Source organism: Mytilus galloprovincialis, chromosome 10 (assembly GCF_965363235.1).
Source record: "Mytilus galloprovincialis chromosome 10, xbMytGall1.hap1.1, whole genome shotgun sequence".
NCBI classification, from domain to species: Eukaryota; Metazoa; Mollusca; class Bivalvia; order Mytilida; family Mytilidae; genus Mytilus; species Mytilus galloprovincialis.
In genome coordinates this window covers 25,608,895-25,615,451 of record NC_134847.1, presented here as the reverse complement: position 1 = coordinate 25,615,451, position 6,557 = coordinate 25,608,895, and the positions used below count along the sequence as shown (strand labels likewise).

Sequence of the window (6,557 nt, the reverse complement as noted above, 5' to 3'; positions counted from 1 at the left end):
ATAATTCCATTTTCTTATTACTGTATGTTTCTTTAAGATTCCCTTGTAAAAAAAGTGTTCTTTTACAACCCAAAATAGAATATACTAGGTAGACATGTTCAGAAAAAAAAACTTATTGATGAGATGTCAATGTCTGTTATATTTGTTTTTTTCGTAAATTGTTTTTTTTTATAAGTTAAATTTTTCATGTTGAGGACTTTTAAAGGCGACTATACAGTATATGTGTTTTCTGATTGTTGAAGGCTATGATTGCTTACATTCATTTCATTTGCACTTTGGTTGATAGTTGTCTTATTGGCAATCATACCACATCTCCTTATTTTTATACTCATATAACACTGAATAGGGATTGCTTTGACTATCTATATGAAATAGGATTCACAACAGAGCCATATTTCAAGAGAATGTCCCCTCAAATGTGTTTAAGAGACCTAATCAACTCAGAACATATTATTTTTGCCATATTTTAGTTAAATCCAATCTAAATTAATACATTAACATTATCTCTTTGGCATATTCCCTAATTCTATTCCCAGTTCTATTTATTTTAAGAATTGAATGCTTCTTTTTGTAACTTCATTGGGGTGTAAAAGCGTTGACCGAAGTACATTTTGTATGAAGCGCGGAAGCGCTTCTTTCTAAAAATGTGCGCACGGTCAACGCTTTTACAACCCTATGAAGTTACAAAAAGAAGCATTCAATACTTATAATTACATTTTTTAGCTATGATCATGAAAACACGTTTTTTTTTTAAATATAATTCACCTGTGTACTTTTTTGTTGGACCACGTGTTATCATGAATGAAAAGTTTTATTGAGTAATGCAATTGCTTAAGGAATAACACGTGTTGTGCTGTTAGCCAATCAGATTAAAGTATTATAATGAAACATACATCTAATGCATTTCAATAAAATGACCTTGAGCTATTCTAGACATTTTCAAACGCTCAACAGCTGGTTATGCCGAGCATCAGGCCATTAGTTTTCTCGTTTAAAATGTTTTACATTGTCATTTCGGGACCTTTTACAGTTGACTATGCACTCTGGTCTTTGCTCATTGTTGAAGGCCGTATGGTGACATATAGTCGTTTATTTTTGTGACATTTGGTCTCTAGTGGAGAATTGTCTCATTGTCAATCATACCACATCTTCTTTTTTTTTATAGTAGCAGAAAATAAGACTTGTTGTGTTAACATTTGTATTTATCTAAATCAGCTATTTAAATTCACGAGTCTTACACGCACAGTGTATTGATCGATTGGTTGTTGGTGTTTTAAGCACCACTTTTTGTCTTTTTCATGGCGGCCAGTTTTTCTTAGTGGGTGTAGCCGGCACGCACAGTGTAACAATACTTATATTTGATATAAGTACACATGTATTATAGACTATTTAAGAACAAATATATATTCAATAACAGTTTTATTGTTCATAATAAAGCACACTGACTGAAAACTGAGTTATTTTTCTGATAAACATTTACATTTGTTTTGAAATTATTTTCAATAATGTACTCAACGAGTTTAGGGCCAGGATAATCTATTGCTATGATTCCAAATCGACCTTGACCTTGATTTGATCTGACATACTTATAAAGCTTCGGATTAAGCGATCTAGCAATTTCACGCGGAGCATCAATACCCTTAGTACAACTGTTGAAAGTAAGGTGTATTATATTGTTTGTGGTGGATCTTGTGTTATCTAAATGGGCTTTGACCCTTCTCCATTTCTCCTTATAACTAGACGCCTTCCAATAATCTTCTATGTCTAGCGTAGCATATGGAATACCTATAGGGTTATTCTCTCTCTTGAAATCCCGTAAAATTATGATTTTACCTCTAACCTCTTTAATAAATGGAATATTTTCCTCTAGCCAAATATTTTCTCTGTAATTCTGGAGAGTTAACCAAACTGTTTCACAAAAGGTTCTCGTGCATTCAGCCGCTTTATATTCCTCCTTTACTCTCACCAGTAAAACCTCACTTGGATGAGATTTAACAAAAGATGTCATTGTGTTCATAACATCGGTAAAGCTACAGTGTTCATAAAACTGTCCATGATGGATCGGCAAACCATTTTTGAAATGGCGGCAACGTATATCGAAAAAACGTATGCCAATCTTTAGCTGGATGCTTAGTGATAAACTCTGACACCAAGACCATATGATATCTCCTGCTCTTGCCATAGTATCGTGTGTGCCTGGTATTGACACTTTAGATACAGACATTGAATCTGGTAACTTTTTCATCCAGTCGGTATGTCTTATACCTGGGTCATCCGGGACATTCCAATAGTCAGGATCCCTTGCGTTTACATTTCCTGTAAAACAAAAACAAAATTTCATTGAATTGATTGATTGATTATTGTTTGCTTAACGTCCCGTGGCAAATATTTCATGCATGTTAAGGACGAGTTTTCATTGGATGTTGGATATGTATTGACAAATGATTAACTTTTATACAGCGAAAAACACTTGTTTTTACGCCTACTTTTTCATTCATTCTTATAAGACGGACTTCATACAGAAACCTGAATATGATTTGATAAAATATTTCCCAATAAAATCAAAACATCTTTACTGAAGTTGTTGATGTATAGTTAATATTGCGTTTTCTTATATTCGACGTGTTCTCTAGATAAAATGCCCTTATGTATGTATGTTATCAAATATATATGGGAATCTGTCTATGTCTTGATTTGGGAATATTAGGAAGATTTCGTTGGACACTTAAATTCGCAAATAAGGTAATTCACGAAAATCACGAAATTTGGTACGCCATGCGTTTACTTTTAGATTAGTGTAGGTACAAAATGTCAGAATATTTTTGACAACGTAAAAACATACGTCCTTCCTTTATTGTTGATATTTGAATTGTTGAACTCCTTGTTCAGAAAATTATAACATGTCATGGTATATTTTCCGTACCAGTGTTTAATCATACTCATTTTTATTAGGAATGGCAACGAGTTCTCTAGCTAGAACTTTTTAATCAAGTTAAAAAAGTGAGTTCTGACTGTTTTTCCACAAAATGTTATTTATTTATCAAAATGCTTTTATATTTTATTTCAAATTCACGTTTTATATAACTGTGTTTTTTTCACAAATTGACACTAAAACTAGAATCGTAAAATCATACCGACTGAATACACATTTCGTAGTATAATTATTTGTTGAATTTTAAAATCAGTCGTTTGCTGTGATTCCTCGTAAGTTGGTATATACCACAAATAAAAATTATTAACTGTACATTTTTTGCTTTTTTTGAATATAAAAGCATTTTTATAAATTAATAACATTTGTGGAAAATCAGTCAGAATTCACTGTTTTAGCTTGATTAAAAAGTTCTAGAGTACTCGTTGCCATTCTTATAAAAAATAAATAGGATTAAGCACTGGTATGGAAAAATATAGCTGTGTGATACCATGACATATTATAATTTTCATGCTTTTCGTGAATAGCTTTTTTCTCATCAATTGGCGTCCGTCGTCTGTCGTCCGTCGTCTGTCGTCCGTCGTCCGGCGTCGTCTGTTAACTTTTACAAGAATCTTCTCCTCTGAAACTACTGGGCCAAATTTTACCAAACTTGGCTACAATCAACATTGGGGTATCTAGTTCAAAAAATGTGTCCGGTGACCCGGCCAGCCAACTAAGATGGCCGCCATGGCTAAAAATAGAACATAGGGGTAAAATGGAGATTTTGGCTTATTACTCTGAAACCAAAGCATTTAGAGCATATCTGACAGGGGTAAAATTGTTTATCAAGTCAAGATCTAACTGCCCTGAAACTTTAAGATGAATCGAACAACCGGTTGTTTGGTTGCTGCCCCATAATTGGGAATTTTAAGGAAATTTTGCTGTTTTTGGTTATTATCTTCAATATTATTATAGATAGAGATTAATTGTAAACAGCAGTAAAGTACAAATAAGTCATGATGAGCAAAATGTTCAATTGACCCCTTAAGGAGTTATTGCCCTTTATAGTCAATTTTACCATTTTTTTGCTCACCTGGCCCGAAGGGCCAAGTGAGCTTTTCCCATCACTTTGCGTCCGTCGTCCGTCGTCCGTCGTCCGTCGTCCGTTGTCGTCCATCGTCGTTAACTTTTACAAAAATCTTCTTCTCTGAAACTACTGGGCCAGTCAGTTCACCCCTTAAGGAGTTATTGCCCTTTATAGTAATTTTTTAACAATTTTCATAAATTTCTTTAAATTTTTGTAAATTTTTAGAATATATTTTCCACTGTAATTACTGGGCCAAGTTCATTATAGATAGAGATAATTGTAGCAAAAAGAATGTCTAGTAAAGTAAGATCTACAAACACATCTTGATCACCAAAACACAATTTTGTCATGAATTTATCGGTGTCCATTGTTTAATATGCACATAGACCAAGGTGAGCGACATAGGCTCTTGAGAGCCTCTAGTTCTTAAATAAACTCATCAAAGATACTAGAACTAAATTTAGTATATACGCCAGACGCGTGTTTCGTCTACAAAAGACTCATCAGTGACGCTCGAATCCAAAAAAAGTTAAAAAGGCCAAATAAAGTACGAAGTTGAAGAGCATTGAGAACCAAAATTCCTAAAAGTTTTGCCAAATACAGCTAAGGTGATCTATGCCTGAGATAGAAAAGCCTTAGTATTTCAAAAATTTAAAAAATTTGTAAACAGTAAATTTATAAATATAACCATATCAATGACAATTCATGTCAGCACAAAAAGTGCTGACTACTGGGCTTGTGATACCCTCGGGGAAATAAATCTCTACCAGCAGTGGCATCGACACAGTGGTTGTAAATAAACGCATCATAGATACCAGGACTAAATTTAGTATATACGCCAGACGCGCGTTTCGTCTACAAAAGACTCATCAGTGACGCTCGAATCCAAAAAAGTTAAAAAGGCCAAATAAAGTACGAAGTTGAAGAGCATTGAGAACCAAAATTCCTAAAAGTTTTGCCAAATACAGGTAAGGTGATCTATGCCTGCGGTAGAAAAGCCTCAGTATTTCATAAAAATCAAAAATTTGTAAACAGTAAATTTGTAAATATAACCATATCAATGACAATTCATGTCAGCACAAAAAGTGCTGCCTACTGGGCTTGTGATACCCTCGGGGAAAAATTAATTTTTTGTAATCTTTTACAAAAATCTTCTCCTCTGAAACTACTGGGCCAAATTAACCAAACTTTGCCAAAATCATCATTGTGGTATCTAGTTTAAAAAATGTGTCCGGTGACCCGACCTGCCAACCAAGATGGCTGCCATGGCTAAAAGTAGAACATAGGGGTAAAATATAACAATTTACATAAATTTGGGTAAATTTTTACAAAATGTTTTTCTCTGTAACTACTGAGCAAAGTGCATTATAGATAGATATATTGTTAACAGCAAGAGTGTTCAGTAAAGTAATATTGCGTCACAGGGGTGGGCCAATATTTACGAACACACCATCACCAAAACACAATTTTGTCATGAATCCATCTGTGTCCTTTGTTTAATATGCACATAGACCAAGGTGAGCGACACAGGGTCTTTAGAGCCTCTAGTTTGTCTTTTGATTGCTTTTTCGTTAATCTATTCATGGGAAGCACGTCTTGAGTATTTCATAATTTCTAAGTTTTGTAAACAGTTTATTTATATTGACGGCAATTTCAATGACATTTCTTCTCAAAACAGAAGTCCTGACTGCTTGGATGGTGATACTCTCTGGGAGAAACCCTCCACCATCTATATATGTATTGGCCAATAGTGGTTGTAAATAAATACGTAATGGCTACTAGGATTAAAATGTGTACGCCAGACACGCATTTGGTTTATTACAAACATAGATACAAGGATTGAAATTTTGTATTTGAGTCAGATGCATAAAAAGTTAAAAAGGCAAAAAAAGTACAAAATTGAAGAGCTCTGAGGACCAAAATGTCTAAAAGTTTTGCAAAATACAGCTAAGCCACAGTAATCGTTTCCTGAGGTAGAAAAGTCTTTGTTTTTCAAAAATTAATCATTTTGTTAATTTACACTTTTAACCATATCACTGACAATTCATGTCAACACCGACGTGCTGACTACTGGGGTGGTGATTCCCAAAGGGAATACAAACTCCCTCAGCATTGAAGAGACTATACAAAGTTCGAAATTAATTATTCCAAAAAAGTTAATACAACTTACCCATTATACGATAGATCACACCGAAGTTAGTTTTTTAATATATATATCATATTATAACTACTTGAACTTTAATTTTGAGTGACGCTACAATTACCGGAAAACACTTAAAAAATGTTATTGTTTTAGCGTCAAAACGGAAATAAAAGGCAGGAAATAATTAAGCACTAACTGAACAATAGCGTGTTAAATTAAAATTAATATAATACATGTATTGTTTTATTCTTTTGTTATTTTTAATTCCACTAATTATCATTGTTTTGTAGGTTTTTGTGTTCATGTTGAACTCTCAATTTCTGTCAGAATATTGGTGTTTTCAAACTTAAAGTCCATGACTGTATGACGCTTTTTACTTATGATTTAAAATTACAATGTTGTGTGAGTTTGTGGTA

At 33.5% G+C, this 6,557-nt stretch overlaps 1 long non-coding RNA gene across 1 annotated transcript; it reads right to left on the bottom strand.

The window, feature by feature from the left end:
- Positions 1–1,406: 1,406 nt before the first annotated feature.
- On the bottom strand, positions 1,407–6,270 carry LOC143047255 (uncharacterized). Its single transcript, XR_012969472.1, has 2 exons — positions 6,169–6,270; positions 1,407–2,316 (listed from the first exon to the last, which is right to left on the bottom strand). It is a non-coding gene; the product is annotated as an uncharacterized LOC143047255 (long non-coding RNA).
- Between the last annotated feature and the right edge of the window lie 287 nt (positions 6,271–6,557).